A 25,371-nucleotide genomic window follows, 5' to 3' on the forward strand; every position below is an offset into this window, starting at 1 on the left:
TTTCACAGATCCAAATTCCACTCACCCTGACCACCCTTTCCCGAGAATCATCACCCCTCACAGCACCAAAGAAGGTCCAGTCCAGGAAAGCGGCTCCCTGCATCTCCCTCCAATGTTGGGATAAATTTTCAGGCAGGAAAGCTGTGACTGTGCCAGATGCCCCAGCAGGACTGGCCCATATTAAGCCATCAGTGAATATTTACTGAACATTCTTAAGTATGCGTCCTTAATTTTGCCAATTAACTTCCCAACTGCTACGGTAATGGGCGATGTAAAATCCTAGAGTAATAAAAATCATTAGACTTACGAGCTCTGTGAAACCCCACTGGGTGCCTGAACCACTGGGGTTAGGAGTCATTCTGACATCTGTTTATTCAAAAGTGCAGTGTGTTCTTAGATCAGTCTCCCTAGGCAAAAGAAATAAAAGCAAAAATAAACAAATGGGACCTAATCAAACTTAAAAGCTTTTGCACAGCAAAGGAAACTGTCAAAAAAATGAAAAGACAACCTACAGAATGGGAGAAAATATTTGCAAACAGTGTGACTGACGAGGGGTTAATATCCAAAATATACAAACAGCTCATACAACTCAATATTAAAAAAAAAAGCAATAAAAAACGGGCTTAAGACCCAAACAGACATTTCTCCAAAGAAGACATACAGACGGCCAACAGGCACATGAAAAGATGCTCAACATCGCTAATTATTAGAGAAATGCACAATGAGGTATCACCTCACACCAGTCAGAATGGCCATCATTAAAAAGCCTACAAATAATAAATGTTGGAGAGGGTGTGGAGAAAAGGGACCCGCCTACACTGTGGGTGGGAATGTAAATTGCTACAGCCACTATGGAGAACAGTATGGAGGTTCCTTAAAAAACTAAAAATACAACTACCGTATGACCCAGCAATCTCACTCCTGGGCATATACCTGGAGAAAACTCTAATTCGAAAAGGTACATGCAGCCCAATGTTCAGAGCAGCACAGTTTACAATAGCCAAGATATGGAAGCAAACCTAATGTCCATCAACAGATGAATGGATAAAGAAGATGTGGTACATATGTACAATGGGATGTTAGCCATAAAAAAAGAATGAAATAATGCCATCTGCAGCAACATGAATGGACCTAGAGATTATCATACTAAGTCAGACAGAGAAAGACAAATATTTTATGATATCACTTATACGTGGAATCTAAAAAGTAAAACAAATAAGTCTATATACAAAACAGAAACAGACTCACAGACATAGAAAACAAATTCACGGTTACCAAAGGGGAAAGGAAGCAGGTAGGATAAATTAGGAGTATGGGATTAGCACATACACACTACTATACATAAAATATATCTGCAACAAGGATTTACTGTATACACAGGGAGCTACATTCAGTATCTTGTAATTACCTATAATGGAAAATAATTTGCAATGTGTATATATATATATATATATATATATATAAAACTGAATCACCTTGTTGTACACCTGAAACTAACATAATGTTGTAAATCAACTACACTTCAGTCTAAAAAAAAAGTGCAGTGTTTTTGCCGGGTCCCGCCCATGTTGGGGTGCAGAGCAGGTGGGGGACGGTGAATGTGAGTGCCGTACTGTCACTGAAGGAGATCCGAGCAGGGGTGCAGGCCCCTGGGCAGGAGGGGAGGCAGCCCACCCGACCACCGGACACAGCAGGCTCAGGTCAGGGCCCACAGAAACATTTCATTTCTCCCAATAAGCAAGATTCATAACTTCTGCATTCTGTTCGTCTTTATGCCAACGTAGTCATAAAGTATAATTGTAGTATGTTTTCATGGAGGAAGGGCCCACAGAGGCCAAGGTGCCCGGGATCCAGGGAAGTCCTAATGCAGCCCCTGTGGAAGTGACAGAACCGAACCTGTGAGGGGAGGGGAGGGGCCCCGGTACGGCAGAAGGGGGGATGAGTGCACCCCTACCAGATGCCTCCCTAGGGTGGCAGAAGGCAGAGGGTGAGAGGGAATGAGACACCCCCCCCCCGAGGCTGGAGGGCTGGCTCCCTGGGAGGGTGGGGGGCAGTCAGAGTAGCCCTCAACAAGAGCACCCTGGGAGGGCTTGGAGGTGAGAGCACCCTCCCACCATCTCGCCCTGGGTCTCCAGGGACCCCGGACACAGCAAGAGCACGGACCCCACCATCACCACCCACAGCCCCCAACCTCATGCCACCAGACCCCCACGTCGGCTCAGCAGCCCCCCAGGAGCCACAGCAAAGCGCCCCCAGCTCGGCCACTCGAGGCCACAGGCTGGAAGTAAAGGGAGGGAACTGTCTACACGGATACTCTTGTATTACCCCACGCCAACCTAGAGCCCAGCCAAGCCCATGCGGGGGCAGGGTCAGAGCCAGCCCGACCAGGACCCAGCTCTGGAAGGCAGAGCCCGCCCCCCATTGCCGCAGGGCCCCCCAGCTCGCCCGGCTGAGGCCATCGAATGGACTAAAGGACAGAGCCGCCGGAGCAACGCAGCCGTGGTGGACGTCCGGGCCCCCGGCGCTGACCACCCCTTCCCCTCAAACGCCTCCACGGGCTTCCCCGGCCTGTGCAGCAAGCCCTCTCGGCGTCCTCACTTTCACACGCTCAGCCCAGCGACGCTCCCAGCCTAAGAAAGCCCATCTCCTTCTCGTCCTTCAACCATGAAACTCCTGACAGCGCCCAGGCTCCAGGGGTGCCCTTGAGTCCATAACTTTGTGTGCATCTTGGGTGATGCAGTGGCAACAGAGTGGCCTCAAAAGATGTGGTCACGTCCTAACCCCCAGCACCTGTGGATTCAACCTTACATGGAAATAGAATCTTTGCAGATGTAATTGAATCAAGGAACTCGAGAAGAGACCATCCTGGATTATCCTGGTGGGCCCTAAATCCAATGGCAAGTGTCCTTTTAAGAGACCGAAGAAGACAGAGGTGGGAGCAACATGGCCACAACCAGGGAGCACCTGGAACCACCAGACTCGGAAGCAGCAAGGAAAGCTGCTGACCCCCCAGAGCCTCTGGAGGGAGCACGGCCCGGCCGACACCTTGATTTCAGACTTCCGGCCTCCAGACTGTGAGAGAATGAACTCCTGGTACTTTAAGCCTCCCAGTCTGTGGTCATTTGTTACAGCAGCCCAGGAAACTCACACAGCTGACAAACATCCAGTGTGGCCAGCAGGGAAACAAATTGCAGTTGTTACGTACCTGCCCTGACAGCACACCTGGGAAAAGGACTACAGAAAAGCAGACAGAATAAAAACCTGTTTCTACGGAGCCACCGGGGGCAATATTACTGGTCCTGGAGGAACACTCGAGCAGGTGGGGGAAAGGAAGGAGTCCTGGCCAAAGCAGAGGGATCTGAAACTCAGACTGTAACCCAGCAGGTCCCTGTGGGGCCTTCCTGGGAAACACACCCCATCCATGTCCTCCACGTGCCTCTTGTCTTTAGAAAAACTTTAGCCTCCTAGGCCTTCCCTGAGTTCCAAAGAATAAATGTAATCAGAGAAGTGAGAAAATGCAGAAAGAAAGGAAAACAGTCAAGCAAGACAAAATACTAGTGTAGCCATTAAACACTGTCAGGGCCTTTAGTTCCTCCTCAAGGGCTATAGATACTATTCTGAGCTACGTCCTTGAGCTGTTTTGCAGATACTGAAGCCCCCTCCAGGCGGAAGAAGTTAACTGCATGCTGCCCACAAGCACGCAGACCCCAGACCCGCTGGAACCAGAAGGTGGATGATGGTGACTCCCGATGACCTCACCACCAGCCAAGCAGAAGAATGTGCCCGAGCTGATCACACACCCCGCGACGCCCCCTTGTCTTGAAAAACCTTTTCCTGAAAGCCTTCGGGGAGTTCAGGCCTTCTGAGCACTAGCTGCCTGGACTCCTTGCTTGGCCCTGCAATAAATGCTGCACTTTCCTTCCCCACCACCTGGGGTCAGTAGATTGGCTTTACTGTGGATGGGCGAGAGGACCCGAGTGTGGTTTGGTAACAAGACCTCTGTGGGTAAAATGGGAGAGTGCCTTCTCAAAGCTGACAATGAACATTGAGAATCGCTTATTCTAGGGAAGGATGTCCATATCCACGGGACACGCCTATCACAGCCACTGAACTGCAGACCAGCGAGCATTTAAAATAACCTGAAATCACAAGAGGTGCACAGAGCCTGGTTCTCTGGAATCCGGAACCGGCAAGGGGAGGAGGGGCAGGGGTTACTCTGTGTGTTGGCCCTGCCCCTGCTGTGTCTCCCATCGCCAGCTCAACATCGGTGACAGTCAGGCACGCACCTCCCCCTGCAGCTCTCTCCATGGAACACACACAGTCTTCCGTGACTCCACTGGTTTCAGGCTCTGGTACCTTTTCACAGCAACAAATTTCTTTTTTTTTTTGTAAATTGTGAATGATTTCAAGCAACAGCAGTGATGAAATATACATGAACGTTATCGTGCACGGCTTTTTAGCTAGAAAAATTTCCTCGTAGTTAGAATAACTGCTTCAAAGGGTTGTAGAGCTGGGAGCCATTCGATTAGGTTATAACACAAGAGAAACAACATTTGCAGAAAGCACAAATCTGATCGCCATGTCTGGACCACGAAAAGCATTGTATTAATCAACAAAGAAATGAGATATCTGGGCTCCGGACACCTACCTGAAGCCACAGAAGTGTCCACACAATGAAGAGGCAGCGTCCCTGCACCAAAGTCCCTGCCAGAACGAGGCCCTGAGCCCCAAGCATGGCTGAACACAGTTGCCCTGCCCAGGGGGTACAGAGGTCCCCTGCCTCCCGGGGGACAATTCTGAGAGCCATCAGGCTCCAGAGCTCCCTGTGGGCTTGTCTGTGGCCTCTGTTGTGGCTACATCAGTGCCCAACTCCTCCCTCTGCCGCGTCTTCCCTCGCACCCTTACAGGCATCGCTCTGAGAGCCCCCGAGATAAATGTCCTACACAAAAGTCTTCATCTCAGAGTCTGATTCCCGGGAACTGGACCAGACCAGGCTCAACACCCTCCTGTCCCCATTTTAAGGACTGTGTTCCCTCCTCAGTCTCCCCGAGAATTCTGAACGTTCCCACCTTAAAGTTCTTCTCAGACGGTTATTATTTCTATTTCCCGGGTGTGCGTTCTCCCACGTGTTAGCTCCTGATTGTTCCTTGAGTCTCTTCCTGTGAGTTATCTGTTTGCAACTTGTGCCGTGGACATTCTCCCTCTTACCTGATTTTGCAGTTGCCTCAGCCTGGCCTGCAGGTTGTGTGGTTAAAAGCAGATCTTACAATAAGCCTTCGGGGCCTGAAAAGCCTTGGGCCCACTGCTCCATCTGGTCCCTACCTCCCTTGAACGTGCTGCTCCAGCCTCTGCTCACCCTGGGCCTTCTCTCCACTCCTGGGCCTGGCTGCTTTGCTCTTCCTTTGGAACATGTCTTCTTTTGTTTATTTTTCTTACCAGTTTACTTATCAAGCACTTGAGTCAGGAACAGAGAAGAGAGGATTATGCCTGGATCCACCTGCCCCACCTGGGCTTGGAAGTCCAGCCCAGGTCTTCTGCAGACAAATCTGCACGTTCAAAGGTCGTTCTGCATTTTGAGTCTAAACCAGCCTCCTCTAAGTTGTATTAGTTAGTCTTATCTCCACCCTCTGGAGCCACTTAGAAAAGGTTCGTTCTTCTTCTGTGTGATGTGCTTCCAATAGGTGGTCCCTGACAATGGTCCCTGATGGTCCCTGATGATGGTCTCTGATAGTGGCCCCTGACGGTTCCAGATGGTGGCCCCTGATGTGGTCCCTGATGGTCCCTGATGATGGTCTCTGATGGTGGCCCCCTGACAATGGTCCCTGATGGTCCCTGATGATGGTCTCTGATGGTGGCCCCTGACAGCAGTCCCTGCTGATGGTCCCTGAAGGTGGCCCCTGACGATTCCTGAAGGTGGCCCCTGACAATGGTCCCTGATGGTCCCTGATGATGGTCCCTGAAGGTGGCCCCTGACGGTTCCAGATGGTGGCCCCTGATGTGGTCCCTGATGATGGTCTCTGATGGTGGCCCCTGACAGCGGTCCCTGCTGATGGTCCCTGAAGGTGGCCCCTGACAATGGTCCCTGATGGTCCCTGATGATGGTCTCTGATGGTGGCCCCTGATGGTTCCAGATGGTGGCCCCTGATGTGGTCTCTGATGGTCTCTGATGGTGGTCCAGATGGTGGCCCCTGATGGTGGTCCCCATGCTTTTCAGGCTGAAAATTCCTGCTGCCTAAAACACAGTTTTAAAATCCTTTGCCAGCCTGGAAACCTTTCCCTGGATGCACTCCCATTGGTCAATTAATATTTAGTTCGCAATATAATTTTCTTAATATAATTCCCACCATTTCGTTTTACCATTAACAAGTCTACTTAGACTCCTAATTTCACTGCCAAAATTCTTCCAAGAGCAAAGAGGTATACACCCACAGCCCAGCAATCCCCTCTAGGACGTCACTAACAGATGGCCAGCCTGCCCCATTGGAATATCTCAGAGATAGAGCACCAAATCACCAGGGCAGACTCATGGACCACTGAGCAGACACTGAATGTGCTGGTGTTTCTTTCACTGAATCCAAATCTTCCTCCAAATGAAAGATGAATATACAGGGACATCTGATGCAACATTCTTCCTAAATGAAATATATGGGGGTGGGGAGGATGCAGGCCAGACACCTAAATGTCCATCAAGTAAGGGAGTGATTTAAAAATTGAGGTAGCTTATGCCATGGAAAAGACAAAATTTGTGAATGTTGACATCGTATGTCAAATGACGCAAGCATGTCCAGGATATGCTGCTATATATGCAGTGTAATGAATGTTGAGGGATTTCAATGATATAAACGCATATGATGGATCCATACTTGTAAACACCTAGAAAAAAGGTCTAGGGAGCTACCTGCCAACGGCTGACAGTGGTTCCCCCTCCGGAAGGTGCAGACACAGCATGAAGCAGATTTGCACTTTGCGTTACAACTAATCACTTCTACATTGTTGGAACTTCTAAGTGAGTATGTATTACTTTTGTAATTTATAAAGGAAAAGAAAAACACATTCTCCAAAAGCACGTGCAGGTGAATAAGGGTTCTAGTAGCCCAAATGACTGTTTGATGCCTGCTAAGAGGCCGTGAGCCCGTACTAACTGAGCCTCAAAGCAGCCACTGTCACCACCTCCTGTAACAGATGGGAAGGCAGAAGCACAGAGAGGTCAAGTAATTTGTGCAGGCCACACAGCAAGAACAGTGCTGGGCCAAAATGCCCATCCAGGTCCAGCCCAGAGCCTGCTCACCCAAGCCCTGCCCTGCCGAGGGCTTCTGCAGCCTGGACTTGTGCTGACGACTTTTGGGTACAAGGGGCCGTCAAGTGTCCAGAGCAGCTACCCTCCCTCATGGGCCGTCCCCAATGCCCCAGCTGGCACACGTCTACCCTGGTCCTACAGGGGCCTGAGGGCCAGGATGACCGGGCCTCATTCACCTTTGCCCCTGAAACCACCACGGTGCCTAACAGTAGAAAACATTCAACAAACTCACATTCTAGAATGTTCTAAAATGCATTCCATGTATTCACTGATATGCATTATATGTTAAGCCCAGGATTTAGAATTTCTGTGGTTCCCGAATTTTCGGTTTATTAGGTATATGGCTTGGATCAAGATTCTAAATTCTTTAAGTGTCAGTTTTCTCATCTTTCGAATAAAACAATACCTCACAGGGCTGTTCTGAGGATTAAATGAGAATTAAATGTACGAGAAGACTGAGCACAGTGCTGGCCGCACAGAAGCATCTGAATATTCAGCCTAAGTATTTATGTATTTACTATAGTTACACCTCTATTGCCTGGATTGGGGTGGGAGGTGTCGGTACCTCAGGAAGAATCACTGCCATTTAGTGACATATCAGAACCTGAAGCTCCTCCCCCCCAAGCAGCCCTGGCCGCACAAGGGCAGGGCCGATCACATCGCCCATCTGTGCTGATACACCAGAACTTCTCAGGCCCAGTGATGTTCCCTCTAGAAGCTTCCTCTTGCTGGGAAACATCTATCACATCTGCGCTGCCCACCCTGATGCAAGATGAGGGGGACCCTGCCTGGAAACCCTGGCTTCCACCCACCGGGCTCAGAACCCCTGCCAGGTGGGGGCAAGTGTGTGGGACCTTCATAAAAACGTCTCCATGAAAATTCGACATTCCCACTCATAGCAAAGCACCTTCTCAGGTGAACGTGGCTTCTGCACAGAATATTCCAGATGCCTTTTATAAATGTTGCATCTGGCTGGCTGAGTTAATTAACAGAATGAAAATAATGGGAAAGACAAAATGAGCTGAGCCGCTCACCATGGCAGTGGCAGGAGGAAAATAAAACCCCTCAAAATTCTGAGTCAGATAAATCACAGCAAGATCCTTTTTGACGCACCTCCTAGAGAAATGGAAATTAAAAATAAACAAATGGGACCTAATGAAACTTAAAAGCTTTTGCACAGCAAAGGAAACCATAAACAAGACGAAAAGACAACCCTCAGAATGGGAGAAAATATTTGCAAACGAAGCAACTGACAAAGGATTAATCTCCAAAATATATAAGCAGCTCATGCAGGTCAGTATCAAAAAAACAAACAACCCAATCCAAAAATGGGCAGAAGACCTAAACAGACATTTCTCCAAAGAAGATATACAGACTGCCAACAAACACATGAAAAGATACTCAACATCACTAATCATTAAAGAAATGCAAGTCAAAACTACAGTGAGGTATCACCTCACGCCGGTCAGAATGGCCATCGTCAAAAAATCTACAAATAAATGCTGAAGGGGGTGTGGAGAAAAGGGAGCCCTCTTGCACTGTTGGTGGGAATGTAAATTGATACAGCCACTATGGAGAACAGTATGGAGGTTCCTAAAAAAACTAAAAATAGGGCTTCCCTGGTGGCACAGTGGTTGAGAGTCCGCCTGCCAATGCAGGGGACACAGGTTCGTGCCCTGGTCCGGGAAGATCCCACATGTCATGGAGCGGCTAGGCCCATGAGCCATGGCCGTTGAGCCTGCGCGTCCGGAGCCTGTGCTCCGCAATGGGAGAGGCCACAACAGTGAGAGGCCCACTTACCGCAAAAAAAAAAAAAAAAAAAAAAAAACTATAAATAGAACTACCATATGACCCAGCAATCCCACTACTGGGCATATACCCTGAGAAAACCATAATTCAAAAAGAGTCACGTACCACAATGTTCATTGCAGCTCTGTTTACAATAGCCAGGACATGGAAGCAACCTAAGTGTCCATCATCGGATGAATGGATAAAGAAGATGTGGCACATATGTACAATGGAATATTACTCAGCCATGAAAAGAAACGAAATTGAGTTATTTGTAGTGAGGTGGATGGACCTAGAGTCTGTCATACAGAGTGAAGTAAGTCAGAAAGAGAAAAACAAATACCGTATGCTAACACATATATACGGATTTTTTAAAAAAATGGTTCCGAAGAACCTAGGGGCAGGACAGGAATAAAGACACAGACATAGAGAATGAACTTGAGGACACGGGGATGGGGAAGGGTAAGCTGGGACAAAGTGAGAGAGTAACGTTGACATATATACACTACCAAATGTAAAACCGATAGCTAGTGGGAAGCAGCTGCATAGCACAGGGAGATCAGCTCAGTGCTTTGTGACCACCCAGAGGGGTGGGATAGGGAGGGTGGGAGGGAGATCCAAGAGGGAGGGATATGGGGATGTATGTACACGTATAGCTGATTCACTTTGTCATACAGCAGAAACTAACACACCATTGTAAAGCAATTATACTCCAATAAAGATGTTTAAAAAAAAGAAAAAATTCTGAGTCAGACCTGAGTGGGCCTATTTATCAGCATCTGATTAAATACCCAGCTCCTTGGGAAAATAACTTCCCATCATTCTTTCCTCAACTAGACCAATAAAGTGTTACTTAAGTATTTTCCCCTTAAAAGTTCTCCTAATTCCTCACGCTCAGCTCTTGAAACCAAACGTCTACCTTTAGCAGCTTGACTAGACAGAGACACAGAGGTTTTAAATTCTCCGTCCTTCTCCTTTTCCACTCCCTCTCCATGGGCTCCACCCTCCAACCCTCCCTCCTCTGTCCGTGGTGCTGGAGAGGAACTGACAGGAGAGTGTCTGGTGTGCAGCCAAGCTCCTCCCCTGACCGGCTGGGGGACCACAGGCAGCCCTGGACTGTGAGACCCAAACGGGGAAAGTAGACGAACAAATACTCAAGACCCCTCGTCTCCTGATTGTTCCTGGGGATCACGTGCCCCTCGGGCTCAGGGAGGCCTGTGGCCGAAGGGAAAGAGTTGGGGTTTGGGCTCAGACCCCCACCCTCTGCCCTGTGCCCCCCCTTACCTCTCTGCACCTGTTCCCTGTCTGCAGAAGAGAGCCATGGTCAGCACTCGGTTTTGCTGGGAGAAGAAGTGCATGTAGAATGTCTGGCTCCGAGCCCCTCCTGAAACCAAGCAGGACCCAGTGGGGCTCCTGGGCACAAAAGCCTTCCTGTGTCCCCTCCCCTAGTTCCAAAGGGCAGGTTCAAACAGTTGCTGATCAGGGAAGGGAGGGGATGTGGAGACCAGGGAGGAGCAGTCAAGAAGCAACAGTGCAGCCGTGGGGCGGGGTCCTGGCTCCCCCTCAAGGGATGCACAGAACAGTATCTTTGAGCTCTTCTGCAGAATTGAAACGTCTACCAAATGCAAGACGTTAACTACTTGATGAAGCACTCTTCATTCCAGAGAAGGTCACAGTTCGCCCATCACCACCTGAAGCCAGAAGATCTCTGGATTGAAGGAACGTGGGCCCTGCAGGTACCCTGATTCTTATCAGCAACCCCAGCCCTCGACTATGACTCTTCACACATGGCTCCTGGGATGGGACACACAGTTTTGAGGGCATTAGCCCACCACGGTCCCCTCCGCCTGGCAAAGCAATAAAGTTATTCTTTTCTATTCCACCCAAAACTGTCTCTGAGATTCAATTTGGTGCTGGGATACAGAGGCCAGATTCAGCATCACTGTCAAGTCTGTGCACCCCAAGAAGCGGACACTCATCTCAGCCCACAGTGTGGAAGAGGCCACACCCCACGTGCAGAGTTGAGCCATGTCCTAGATGCATAACCCTTGGCTGTTGACAGAGAAAGTGTATTAACCCATGATTGATACGGACGCCTCCTTAATTGCGAACTGTGATGCATCTTTCCAATATACTAAAATCCCTAATGAAGACGTGTACGAGATTAACAGATGCAATTAGAAATAGAGTCTTTTTGTTTCATTCGATACAGAATCAGCTTTTTATTGCACAACTTATAACACCTTCACATTTTCAAAGTCAAGGAACACAGAAAGGGGAACTCAGCACGCCAGAGTGTATCACACATAATTATCTTTGGAGGAAAATAAGAACAAAAGTATGAGATAAATCTCACTGCCTGTTGAATAGTGAAAACCCACAAGAAACAGAAAAATGTCCGTAAGTTTGTGTTCATCACAAGCGACTTTCCAAATTGGCTTCTTAAACCTTTGTGACCTTCAAGACTGGTTAAATCTCCTAGCCAGCATTTTCGACATGAAAAAACAGTATTTAAGGAACCTGTACTATTAGAGTCTCAGCGGGTTTTTGTAGCGTTGGCCGCCAAGGTCAGAAAGACAGGCAGCCAGGAGCCCCGCAAGCATCTTCATCTGAGGGCAGGCTGGGGCAGGACCCCGTGCATGCCCAGTTAGGGGTCTGCAGGCACACAGAGCGTGGCCGGGAGCCCAGGGCTATCAACAGGCTGTGCCCATAACAGTGAGGACACCTCCTGCCCTGGCCATCACCCACTGTGTCCAGAGGCATGGAGGATCCTGCTTCCATGAATGAGGCAACGGTCCAGAAAACCACCTGAACCCAGGGCCGGACCTAGGACGCTGAGGCTGGACAGACACCCTTTACCAGACGCCAACTCTGATATCACCTGGCAGGTCCAAACCAGTCACAGCAGCTGAGAGCTGCACCCAAACACGGGTTTGCCCCTGGGCCTCGTGGTGGGCACCCACCAACCAACGCTCAGACCACAGCGGGCACTGAATGACCTCTGCTGTTCAGAGCACCAGGCAGGAGACACAGGGAGGCACGTGAAGAGCCATGTGTATTAGGCTGACATCTGCAAGCCCCCTGAGCCACCAGACAGGGAAGAGCGGGGGGGGGAGGGGGGGGAAGGGGAGGGAGTGGCGGGCTGGCAGGGCTCTCCAGGCTAACACAACCTCGGAGCTTAAAGGAGAAAAACTACGTCCAACTGCTGACTGTCCCTTGTGCGATTCCTATAACGAGCATTAAAAACAATCAGTGGGAATTATTTTGACTTTCAGGAAACCCTCTAAAAAGCTGAGGACTTCCTCAGGGGAGGGTCACAGTAAGATTCTTTCATGCATTAAAATCCGATTAAGACCTAGGAACAATGGTCATTCTCAGTCTCAGTTGCAAAGAGGTTAATCGTGGAGACTTGGAGAAACCGGAAGGAGGCTAGGCGCTTTCTCTGCAACCATCAGGGACGGGCCTAAGCCACCAGCAAAGCGGAACAATTAGTTATGAAAAATGAGGCTTCGGGTCTCTTGAAGAACCTCAGGAACTTGAAGATTTGGGGGCACAGGGTGCACAACAATATTAACATACTTAACACTACTGAACTATACACTTAAAATGGTTTAAGAAGATAAAATTTATGCTGTGTGCATGTTACCATGATTTAAATGATAAATCAATTTTTTCCAAAGATTTGGGGCAGGCAGAGGTCAAACTGACCCTTGTCACTGCCTCACTGTCCCCCTCACCTCCTGAGGTCTGCCGTCTCCCTCACTGGCAGGTGGTAATTCACCCTAGCTGACACAGTACTTTCCTGGGCCACTGCCTGCGGGCTAATGTCCAAGCGCCCGGGTGGGACGCTGGTGCCTCGATCATCTTCTGCCCCACCCTGGAATGGGTGTCTCCAGCTAAGAGAGGACAAACTTGGTCCCCAGCCATGGGGCCTGCCTGCTCCCTGGGACTCCAAGCGCCCTTCAGCTGGACAGAGCCAGCTCGCCAGTGGCTATTAGGTCTCCGCCAACATCCAGGAGGTGGTTTTGTAAACTCTCCAGCTCATCTAGGAGGGTCTCGAGGTCACATGGGGCGAGCAGCCCTTTGTGAGGGAGACCTGGGTCCCTCTTGCCATGACCTTGGGCTGGCAGAGGGCAGCTCCCAGAGAGGGCTGACCCGACCCCAGCCTCCCAGCAGCCAGGGGCATAAACCTTCGCACCCCAAGAGGAGCTGGAGCACATCCCTGCATCTTCTGTTAGGATGGCCCTATAACGTCACCCACACAAGGAGAGGCTTTGGAGGGTGGCCAGAGGGCCCCACCAATCATTCTGCAGGCGTGAACTGGGCCAGCCAAGCTGGGACATGCGGTCCCTAGTTACAGTCCCACCCTGGTATCTGGGGACCTAGAACAAACGCTCATCTGATGCAAACACACTCACTACTCAGGCCTTTCCCTAGCGCCCGTCCTCACCCTCGGCTTCTCCCCACCACAGAGGAGATCAGAGGCTAAGGGCAGAGTGACATGCCCCAGCTCACGGCGCACCAGCGGACCCAGACGCTGGCGGTAGAAGCCCTCCATGCCCACACACTGCAGCTTGACCTGAGATCTAATGCTGGTTTATCACGTATGCTGATGTGTCTCCAGGTGGACTGGGATCTCAAGGGTCAATGCTAAAGAGAATTTATTATTTCCTATTTTTTTAATTGTGGTAAAATCCACAGAACATAAAATTTACCATTTTTAAGTGCACAGTTCAGTAGGAAGTACAGTTAACGGTGCTGTGTAACCACCACTGTAATAGGGAAAGACCTTTGTATCCTATTACAAGTTCATCACTAAAGGGATATTGCCTATAAGCTTAAATTATACATAATGGCCCGTCTCTGGGGATCCTGCCTCCCAGGTCATCATCATGAAGCTAAAATACCTTTAACTCACAGGAAACATCCTGACTAGGCCCACCTGTGAAGCCTGCAGGAAGGAAGGAGTGAACCCATCCCCTCCACAGTCTGACCAGAACCAGGCCTCCTCTCCCCGTCTTTAGCATAAAAGAAGCCTGAATTCTAACTTGGGGAAGATGGGTCTTTGGGACAAGAGTCCACCATCTTCTTGGTCTTCTGGTTCCCGAATAAAGTCACTGTCCCTTGCACCAACCCTCATCCCTCGATTCACTGGCCTGTTGTGCGGCGAGCAGTACAAGCTTGGACTCAGTAACATCACTACCATCCGGCTCCAGAACTTCCCCACCCTGCAAACCTGAAACTCTGCCCCCGTTAAACGCTAACTCCCCATTCCCCTCCCCCAGGCCCCGGCACCCACCATCTACTTCCCGTCTCTATGCATTTGACTATTCTAGACACTTCACAGAAGCGGAATCATCTCGTACTTATCCTTTCGTGACTGGCTCACTTCACTCAGCATAATGTCCTCAAGGCTCATCCACGTGGTAGCAGTGTCAGAACTTCCTTCCTTTTAACACTAAATAATACTCCATCGCATTTACGCATGTAGACTTTAAAACAACCAGAAAGCTGTCCTCAGCCCCCAAGGCTGCCTCGAGGCCAGAAGCGCCTGATGGGAGAGGCCGGTCTGCGCGCCAGGCCGCAGGTCATGGCGGCTGCGACCTTCAGGTGGACTCTCCTCTTCCTGGGCTGTGAGCTGCCCTGTCCTCTGGGGCCACTCCACACGTGGCCCTGAGAGCAGTGTTCAAACTAATAAAAGCAAATGGAGTTTCTGATTGCTCCTAACGAAGTTATGGGGCTTCTGCTGCTCACTGGACGAGAAGTTAATGCTGAAAGACGGTGGGCATCTCCCGTTATCCTTTCAAGGGGAATGGAGCAGCTCTGGGGCCCTGGCCGGCACTGCTGATGGGTGGGGGGTTGCGGGCACTTGGCTCTCACTGGCTGGCCCCTCTGACCACTGCCAGGGCCCGGGACCTCCTCCGGGGGTGAGCTGCCCAGATGCAGAAGGCTGCAAGACACCCACTCAAACAGAAGGGCACTGCTCACAACGCAGGCAGGCACGCGAGGGGCAACGAGGGATGCAGCCTAAAGGCAGCCTGGGGGATGCGGGGAGGACTGTCCATTCCTGGGGTTTTTCACATTTCAAAAAGCCCCATAAACCAGGACCCCGTGACCCCTGTGGCACACTGAGTGTGAAACCCTTGAGTGGAACTCTCCATACACATACACTGACCCTGAAGTGCACAGGTAACTCAGAATCCCAACCCCACACAGGTGCTGCCACGATCCTACGCACATCGTTAGTGAAAGGGGCTGAGGGTTCAGGATGGGGTGTGGACGACTCCCCTGCATCAAACCCCTGATGTTCAAGCTAGCTGCCCTTCCGGCTCTTCGTGTGTGTAGACAAGGCTCTCGGCTTCAAGGAGACTGAGCGTTCCGAGGGCAGGCCTGCTCACCCCGTCCTCACTCCACCAATCCGCGTGGACATGCTGGAACCAATAATCCCCATCCCCCAACCTCCATGCCATCCTGCAGCTCAGGGCAGGGTGTCCAGCTCCTGCCCAGCTCTGCCACCAGCTCCCCAGAAGGCCCTGGACCAGCCGCTCTCCTCCCCTGGGCTCAGTTTCCCCCTACGGACCCTGTCACATCCAAGACCCTGTCCTCTGAGCAGTCCCGTGCACAGACGCTCCCCTTCTCTCAGGCCAGCTCAGGCCACTGGGCGGTGAGTCAGACCAGGAAGGCGGCCCCCCTCCAGGGCTGAGTCAGGACGGGCCACCGCCTTCGCTGGACCCCTTCCCCTCGGCCAGAGGTGGACTCTGGGGCCGCGGCGCCAGTCTGGCCAATGTACAGGGAGGCCGCTGTGCACAGGAGAGAGGTTTCCCCTAATGAAAGGACACGGGGGCTTCTCCACCCCCTCTTCCTGCCCAGGGGAGGATGACGACAGCGGCTCCGGGAAGGGTCCCCAGAGATGCAGTGAGCCCCTCAGAGGCAGGAGCATGGCCACCCCCACATCCCAGGCTGAGAATCATCCCCCCAGGGACACCGTCCTCTGCGGCCGAGCGCGTCCTACCCCACGCACCACCTGCTCGGAACCCCTGTGCTTTCCGCTCAACCCCCGAGCAATTTGGAGGGGCCCCTCCACCTGGGCTGCCCAAGTCTCCCTGCAGAGCTGGCCCCCCGAGGCTCGGCACACACGGCAGCCGCAGGGAGCGAGCGGCCTGTGCTCTGCCCGGCCGGCACCAGCCCGCCCAGTGACTCTCGGACACCTCACTCGCGTGGTGGCACCTGCTCCTCCAGGTGGGACCCCTGCAGGCTGCCCTCTCGGCGAACAGCAGCTCTTACCCCACCCGACAAAACCCTGTGGCAGCTGCTCCCGGGGACCTGGGTCCCTCTACCCTCAACCCCAGAGCCCCCACTATGGCTTCGCTGCTGTTTGCTCTCCCCGGGAGGCCCCCGCCTGCCCCAAGCGCCGCCCTGGGACCCTCCTCCCTTCCAGCTTACACCTCTCCGCCCACATTCCTCGCTCGGTGCCCAGCACGCTGCCACCCTGCACGTGACACCGGGGGACTGGATCCTGAGAGGCCCATCTCAACACCCCAAGCCCTCGCGTGGGGCCTCCACCACACCCCTTCCAGCCAGCCCCATTTACAGATGAGCAAACCGAGGCAGAAGGCCATCAGGGATGACCAGAGTGGCACAGGTATGGACTCACCTGTGCAGAGGGTAGCTGGAGATGGTGGGTGGCATGGGGCTGCCATAGACGGAGGGAATGGGGGGCAAGTCTCCCAGATTCTAGAAACAGCACTGCTTGTCTTTGCTTTGAATCGTAGGAACGTTGGTTCAGAGGCAGGACAGCTCCTCTGTCACTCCTGGGGCCTCCCTGTGGCATGAAGCCCAGACGTCGGGGAAGGAGCCCCCAGGGTCACAGCCCCACTGGGGGCCTCCCGCCCGCCCCACCCCAGGAGAGCCTCATGTCCGGGGCCCAGCTGCTCCCACCTCCCTCCATCCCCTCCTTGGGGTCCCACCACCGTCCCAGGAGACGTCCCAGGTTCTCTCAGCTCCCCCAGCCAGGGAGGATCCCGTTTAGGGGGAGGTCTCCTCCTCTCCCCGTCCCTGTCCTCCTTCTCATCCACGCACCCCGGACTCCCCGACCCCATCCTTAAAGGAGGGCGAGAGCCCAAGAAGCACAGACATTCCCGGAGGCCACTAAAGACAGACACCTGCTGGAAGGCGCCGGGAGACACTGAGAACATAAACACCGGAATCGGCAGCTCAGAACAGCCACAGCCACAGCGACATGCAGCTCAGAACAGCCACACAGACTCGCAAATACCTCAAAACCTGACATCCCTCTGGGCACAGCGCAACTAAAGCGCGATTAGCGCCAAGTGTCACTGACTTCCACCTTCCAGGGACTGGTAACCCCTCTGAGGGCACGTGCGACTGTTAAAAGACCTCTGAAGTCTCACTTCTAAGTGACATCCAAACCGCAGAGCAGAGCGTTTACAAAGCAAGCAGCAACAACGAGGCCACCAGAGCTCTGGAAGCAGCCGTCAGGAGGGGGGGGGCCTTCGGGGCCACAGTCCAGCGGCCAGAGATGGGAGCGGGGGGCCAGGGTCACCCAGACCACACGACCCAGGGCCCACCTGGAAGCCGGTCCTGGGGCGGTGTCGCCTCATGTGCAAGTGCAAGTTAAAGGGTGTTTTAGGAGGAATTAGGCTTTTCTTTTTATTTTTTTAACCGGCTTCACTTACTTTGTTTTTCTCACGTAAAACAACATGGTGGCTGCAGCTGTAGCCTGGGTCCGCTGCACGGAGACTCTGGTTCGCATGGGCCTTTACAAGATGGCCAGTGAATTCCTGATACGGAGACTTGATGAGTACCGACTCTTTCCAGAGATCAGGGCTGAGACACCTGTAGGTCTTGGAAGCGGCATCACAGGTGGCCTTGGCAACGTCACCCAGGCTGGTGGTGCAGCCCCTGGCGGGATGCGGCAGGCGTCAATTCCAGCCATCAGCAGTAGCTTCCTGGGCACAGGGGCTGAGATGACGCCAGTGCCCCGGGGGCAGAGACGAGGTGCACAAGCACAGAGCCACAGCGGCCAGTCACCTGGGAAGGGACGGTGTGGGGCCTGCCGATCTCATGCCCCCCAGGAGCCTCGCCACACGGGCACGATGGGGAGCTTGGCCAGAATTATGGCCGCAGGGAGGGCAGTGGCTACCTCCTTAGAGCACTGGACACCCAAACCGACACGCCCCTTGTAATCCCCGATGGAAGCGAATGCCTTGAACCCGATCCACTGGCCAGCACGGGTCTGCTTTTGACCAGGCGTAATCTTCAAAACCTCGTCCTTGGGAGATGCCCCCAGGAAAAAGTCCATGATCTCAGATTCCTTGACGGGCAGAAGGAAGAGACAGATCTCCTCCAGGGACCTGATCTTCACGTCCTTGACCAGGCGGCCCAGCTTGGTGACAGGGAGCCACTCCTTAAGCTCCGGGGCCTCAGCCCCGGCCCTGAGCCCGGCCCCAGGTGCCGCTGCCAAAGCCCCCGAGGAAGCCACCGCAGCCCCTCACTCCAGGGGCCCCTGGGGCGCGGGGCTCTCCCACAGCACCGGGGTCATCCGCCCTTCAGTGTTTTGACGGAGAAGCAGCAGAATTAGGCTTTTATGTTGATGTTTGTGAAAAGAGCGTGCAGAACGTGTCCCTAACTGGGAGAAAGCACGCACACAGCGTACCTTGTTTCTACCTAAATCTGTGATGCGTCGTCTACGTCAACGTGGTGACACCGAAATGCTTTCACAATGTTCTGCAACTCGGACCTCAGTGAGAACCGGGAGGTGTTTATAGGAACTTGACCTTGGCAGGCATCTCTGTGGGAGAGATTTGTCACAGCGCACCCAGGTGTGCCCTGCAACCCCAGATGGAATTTCCTTCCCCACCTCCAGATGGAGGATAAGTGAGAACACAGTTCTCACAGAACTCCAAGGGCTGCTTCTAGCAAGAAAGGAACAAACTTCTATGAGCCAAAATTTTATTACATTTTCTGTTTGGAGCTATATTTGAAATCAATTATTCACATTCCTGCACAGGCAGCCAAACGTGTCCCCAGCAACTTGTCAACAGCCGTTTGCCTTGGTCACTGCGTTGACTTTGGTGCTGAGGGACAAGGATGCCTGCCACGCGGGGCTTAAAAGAGGGAGCGAGCACGTGGTACCTTCGCAGGTGATGGTCCCCCGGCTTCCACTCAGCTCAGTAACACACAACACTCAGAAGGTCTCTCCCCGTTGCTGGGGTTTGTGGAGAAGCTGGTAGCATCGTTAGCCCTTTCCCTGTTTTATGTCGAGGGTCTCAGCCGTAAGCACTAAAAGGAATCAGTTCCCAGTTCTTATTTCCTAATAAAAGAAAGATTCTCCCTGCTCACACTACTTCTCTGTGCCGGGAGACGGAAGCTCCGTCAAACCCGACTGATTCCAGCCAACACAGAGGATTCGGGGCGGACGGGGTTGTAGGGGCCAGGGGGCCTCCCCCAACATCAGGGCCCATCCACTTGGGAAGGGGCAGCCTGGTCAGCGTTGGCTGGAGCCCAGCCCACACCAGGCCACCACTGTCGGGAAGGCAGAGCCCAGACGCCCTGAGCCTCCAGTGGGATGGACGAGCCAGCCGGATGCTGCCCTGGCCCAAGTCAGACAAGTTGGCGCTTGGTGCCCCCTTGTAGCCTGCTGTGTCCACGGGGCCTCACAGGATCCTGTCATGGAGAACGTGCTCCCAGCGACACTCTGCAGCTGAGGGGGTGTGCGAGCATCCCCAGGGCTCCCGTGGGCAGCAGAGAGGGACCACGCGCTGTCCGGGGCTGCGGACCCCAGGCTGGAGCTCCCACCCGGGCATCTGGACACAGACGCTGGCTCCACAAGACACGCCCCAGGGTTGCAGGCGGGAATGCTAAAGAGACGTGTCGAGAATGGGATGAATCTTCCCACACACGTGCGCTTGCACGTGCACGGGCATGTGGACATGCACATATGCACAGCGCACACCCACACACGCCTGCACACACGCACACACACACACACAGACCTCCCTCCCCAGGCTCTGCCTGGGACACCAGGCCAGTTGTCGCCTGCAGCTCAGCTGCCCCGGGTCTGGGGCGTGGTCCCCAGCTCTGCTCCGCCCCTGCAGCCTGGCCCCTCTCAACGCACCTCTGCAGCCCCCACTAAGAGGCAGAGTTTCCCCCTGCCCCTGGAACCCGGGCTGGCTTTGCAGCTGCAGAGGAAAGGACAGGGCACCAGCGCCAGCCTGAGCTCTGCACGTGTCCGCCCACTGTCTTGGACCCTGTGACCGTTGTGAGGACAGGCCCAGGCCGGCCGGGGTTGCGGGGGAGACAAGGGGCCCCCTGGGGGTCAGCTGAGCCGTGAAGGCGCACCAGCCAGCCCCGGCTGACCCCGCGCACCCCACCTGTGGGCGAGCCCCCGCCCCCCGCCCCCACAGAGGCACCCAAGGGCCCAGAGGCACTGAGCGCGGGGGCGAGGAGGGGCGGGTTGCAGCTACGGTGCGGGAGGTGACAGCAGCACTGTCCTATCTGCAGGATCGACACCGAGCGCTCCCAGCAAGGAGGAGTCTCATCAGATGGCCAGGCCGCCCAGAGTGGTGTCGCCCAGCTCCCCCGCTCTGCAAACCAGAGTACCGCTGTGATGGTCAGGTCAGGGCCACCCGTCCAGGTGCAGCTTTGCAACAAGAGGGCAGAGGAGACCACACCCGGGGCTGCTGAGAATCACACGGGTAAGGAGACCCTGCAACACTCCTCCCCCTCCGACCCCCGCCACTTCCGGCAGGGAGGTAGCTGGCAGGGGTCCTGACACTGATGCGCGCGACACGCCCTTGGCCCTGCGTGGCTGTGAGGACTGCCACCTGGGGCCTCCCCGGTGACCTGGGCTCACACCTAAACATGGCCTTTACCTCTTCCGTCGCCCGTCCACAGCCGCATCCAGCCCGCCTGCACCTGGACTCCCACCACAGCCTCCTCGAGGCCAGCCTCCCCGGCACAGTTCCCCCTGCCTCCCCTCCCAGGCCAGGCTTTGTCAAGCAGAGTGTTTGTTCCCATCACCACCATCCAGGGGCCTGCTGGGGCTCCCCGTTCCCCTGCGGGCCGAGGTCCAGCCCCACACTTATGACGGGGGGGGCCTTCAGCCGCTGCGCTGACTCCCCAAGTGGCCGAGGGACCCACATGGATGCCAGATGCCGACAGGCAGGACGAGCCTTGTGCCTCCGTGAAGGAAGGGAGGCCCGGGGAGAGAAGGGGAGGACGCTGGCGGGGGCAGTGGGCGCCACTCCAGCAAAGGCACAGGGGCAGGGGGCCGACTCCAGGACTCCCGTCTCCTCCCTGTCCCATCCTGTGGGCAAGTGCAGGGGCAAAGGAGGGCCAGAGAGACCCGCCGGGCAGCCTGGAGCCAGGAGCCGCATCCGGCACCATCACCAAGACCCCACTGGCTGAGCCATGGAGGTTGAGGGTCAGGAGACAAGGGGAGAACCGGGGAGTGGCAGGGATCTGGTTAGAAAAGGTCTCACTGGCGAGGTGGGGGGACGGAGGCGGCTGGGGCCACAGAAGAGCAGCAGGGGGGAGGCTTGTGGTGGATGGGCTGTTCTGTGTCCTGACAGTGGAGCTGGGTATGTGAGTTTACACATGTGGTAAAGCTGCAGAGAACTAGACACACACGCTCCCACACGCACACACATGCATGCACACGGGGCATGCACATGCGCAAGAACGCACATGAGGGCACACAGACTGGTGGGATCTGATGGAGGTCGGGGACAGTGTCGCTGCTGTCAATACCCTGCACGACGCTCCCTGGGGGAAACCGGGTGAGGGTGGCCAGGACTCCTCTGTTATTTCTTACAACTGCATGTGAGCCTACAATTATCTCAAGTTTTGTCAAAGTCCCGCTGGCTGGCGCTCGGAGAAGAGGCTAGAAGGAGGTGGGACCCCATGAGGGATGAGATGGGGGCACATCGGGACCTGCTGGGGTCGGGGGCCGCAGGAGGGGGTGACCTGGAGAAACGAGGGTGGGATGGCTGCTGGGGCTTCAAACGGAGGAGAGGGACCAGTTCCCCCAGGTGCCCCCCAAACAGACAGCAGAGGCTCAGATGGAAAAGAACCAAACTTATAACTTTGACAGGTCACTTGAGTTTGGGAACGAGGCTAGTTTGCCAGAATGATTCTTCCCTCTTTAATTAAAATCCTTTATTAACTGCCAAACTAATACCTTCCCCCAAGACAGACAAGATAATGAGCCCACATCCTTCAGCCCAGGCGGGCAGCCGTCCAAGCAGGCGGGGTGGGCTCAGGAGAGAGGCCAGGCCACCACAGACCCGCCTCACTGGGCTGTAGGCATGGCCCAAACCCAGGGTAGGGGTCCCATCTGGGGCAGAAATCACATCTGACCGGACCCTGAGTACAACAGGTTCTGGACGCCAAGGGATGTCCGGCCTGTGCCCCAGGAGCCCTGGCTGTGACCACAGACAGGGAGAAGGGGCAGGTACGGCCACCCTGCCACGGGGGCACCACGGGGGCAGTGACTGTCCACCAGCCTGGCTCAGGGCCTGGATATCGGCCCTAAATTCATTTTCTTTTCATTTCATTTGAAACATTCCAAACAGACAAGAATAGGGACCCATATAACAAAAGCCATGTATAGCCCACCAGCCTTACCCAATGTGAAACCATACTCCCTCCTACCCTTTAAGTATAAAATAAATACCAGTGTCATGACTCCACGCTGATGTAAATATGTTATTGCAAAAAATAAATACATGGGAAAAAGAGACAAATCTCCCAAAACTTCCGTGTAGAAGAACCCCAAGTAGTTAGTTAGATACTCTCCCTAACGATGTCCCTTAAGTGTGGGCCGTGCACAGTGACTTCCTCCCAGAGGACACTATGAACGGGGGGAAAACAATGACCTGACAGGGGAGGCACCTGACAGACCCCAGGCAGGTGATCAAGGTCACCATCAGCAGCCAGAAGTCATGTGGCAAGTACGGCCCACACCCTGGGTAGGACGTGATGAGAAGGGCACTTTCCTCTGCGGGTTTCTTCTCCGGAAACCACTGTGCCCCTGTCTAATCGCGACAAAAACCTCAGCTGAATCCCAACAGAGACACGTCTTACAAAACGCCTGACCAGTACTCCTCAAACTGCCAAGTGGATGGAAAACAAGGAGAGTCTGAGAACCCGCCCCAGACAGGAGGAGCCTCAGGAGACACTACCCCTAAGTGTCATGTGGCGTCCTGGGTAGGACCCTGGGACAGAAAAAGGACATTAGGCAAAAACGACGGAAATCTCAATGAAGTATGGACTTTGGCTCATGACAATGTATCGACATTGGTTCACTAATTATGGCAAATCAGCTGTACTGGCGTAAGTGGTTAATACTGGAAACAGGGCGTTGAGGGGAATACGGAACGCTCTGGACTTTGTACCCCATTTTTCTGTAAATCTAAAACTAGTCTAAAAACTCAAGTCTATTAGTTTTTAAAAAAAACTAACCCCTGATTGTCCCAGTGTCCCTCAAGGTCCCTCAGCTCCTTCTTTGGAGCACACTGAAGGTTTATTGGGGCTAAAAAACAAAAGACTCAGGAGGGGAAGCTGGCCCCAAAGAGGCCAGAGGCCTGTGTGTGCTGAGGCCCGGGCGGACCTGTCTTTGCGTCCTTAGCACCAGGTACGGTCCCCTCTGCGCACGGGGAGGGGCGCGCGGGGACGCCCGCTCGGGAAGAGCGGGGCTCGACCCTCACCCCCGGGAGTCGTCAGCATCACCCGGGTGGGCTGCAAGATGCACGCAAGCGCGATGGGGGTGCCAGCTGCTGCTCCTCGCTGGTAGCGAGGCCAGGAGGGGTCGCAGGCGTCCCCCCTCGCAGAACCGCAGACACCGGGGCGCGGGCTCCGCACCACATCCGGGCCCCCCGAGGACCCGGCAGGGCGAAGGTCTCGGGGTGCCCGCCCTGCTGGGGTCCCCTGCTCCCCAGACACTGCCGCCCGGACCACAGCGGCCTTCGAGGGCCCAGATCCCCGGAGAGGCCCCGACGGGCCTCCTTGCCACGGGGGCCGCGGGGGTGGGGAGCGCCCCGAGCCAGGCTCTGGGTCTCAGTCCCGACTCCCTCGGCACCGGGGCCTCCGTGTCCCGGGCAGGAAAATGAGGCCCACGGTCGGGCCCAGGGCGGAACCTGAACGCGGGTAACGCGGCCAAGCGGCACCTGCACAGGTGCGCCGGGCACCCTCTGGGGAAGTTTCCGGCTTCTGGTTCCTCCCCCCGCGCGCGCACACGGCAGGACGCGCGCTCCGGGATCCGCAGGCCGGCTCCCGCGCGCTCCTCGGTCCTCGCGCGCTCCCTGGCGCCCGGCGGCCGCCCCTGCAGGCGGTACGGGCCGGCTGCCAGCGCGGTGAGCAGCGCCCTCGCGTGGACACGCGCCGTCTCCGCCCGCCCGGAGGTCCGCGGCCCGCGTGGAGGCCACTCCGGGGCTGGCCGCGCGCCAAGTCCGAGCGGACCTCTACAATCCAGCAGGGGCCGGAAAACGAGCGCACAGGCCTGGGCCGTTCTACATTCGACAGAACTGACGCTTGAGAACCCCTGGGGGACCTCTTTCCGTTTATGACAGCCGTGGGGGTGGAAAGCTCAGCGTCACGCGGGGCCCTGGGCGTCGCCTGCCGTCACCCGGCCCTGTGGCTGGGGGGAAAGGGGCGCCCCTGTAGATCCCACGACCGCGGCACACGGGGTAACCCAGCCAGTCAGGGCTGGCCACCGGCTCCGACCTCCAGTTCCGGGGCTGGTATCTGCGCGCGTCCTCCACAGCAGTGCGGCCCCTGGCCAGCCTCAGAGGCTGCACGTCTCCCGGGGCGAGGCGACCCCGCGCCAGCGCGGACGCGCCCAAGCCGGCCCTTCCAGAAAGGGGGCGCACCGGGACCCACCCCTCCAGAAGGGGGCGCACCGGGACTTACCTCTCCAGAAGCGGGGTGCACTGGGGTCGACCCCTCCAGAAAGTTGCGCGCAGGGACCGAGGCTTCCAGGAGGGGAAAGACGCAGAGCCTGCGCAGCCCCTCCCCGCAAGTGCCCGGCGCGCCCCTCCCCCAGCCCGGCCCCGAGGGCGCACACCTGCTCCCGCGGTGGCGCCGGCCAGGCCGGCGCACGTCCTGCCCGGCACCTGGGCCCTCGCGAAGGGCGAGGGAAACTGAGGGTGGGGAGAGAGGGGCCGGCCGGGCGGGCGGGCGATCTGCAGCCACCCAGAACAGCCCTCCATGGGCTGACCGTGCTCAATCCAAATGCAGTCCTCCGGGTCATTAGCAGGGTGTATTTG

At 54.9% G+C, this 25,371-nt stretch overlaps 1 long non-coding RNA gene and 1 pseudogene across 2 annotated transcripts in view; both read right to left on the minus strand.

Annotated features, from left to right (window-relative positions):
- Window positions 1-21,483, minus strand: part of LOC137209463 (small ribosomal subunit protein uS5-like) — an 80,278-nt pseudogene extending 58,795 nt beyond the window's left edge.
- LOC137208615 (uncharacterized) overlaps window positions 1-25,094 on the minus strand; it is a 515,571-nt gene extending 490,477 nt beyond the window's left edge. For both annotated transcript variants that reach the window (XR_010935686.1, XR_010935687.1), the window contains exon 1: window positions 25,016-25,094. This is a non-coding gene — a long non-coding RNA (uncharacterized lncRNA). The remainder of the gene's footprint in view (window positions 1-25,015) is intronic.
- Between the last annotated feature and the right edge of the window lie 277 nt (window positions 25,095-25,371).

This window comes from Pseudorca crassidens, chromosome 16 (genome assembly GCF_039906515.1).
Source record: "Pseudorca crassidens isolate mPseCra1 chromosome 16, mPseCra1.hap1, whole genome shotgun sequence".
In the NCBI taxonomy this organism is placed as follows: domain Eukaryota; kingdom Metazoa; phylum Chordata; class Mammalia; order Artiodactyla; family Delphinidae; genus Pseudorca; species Pseudorca crassidens.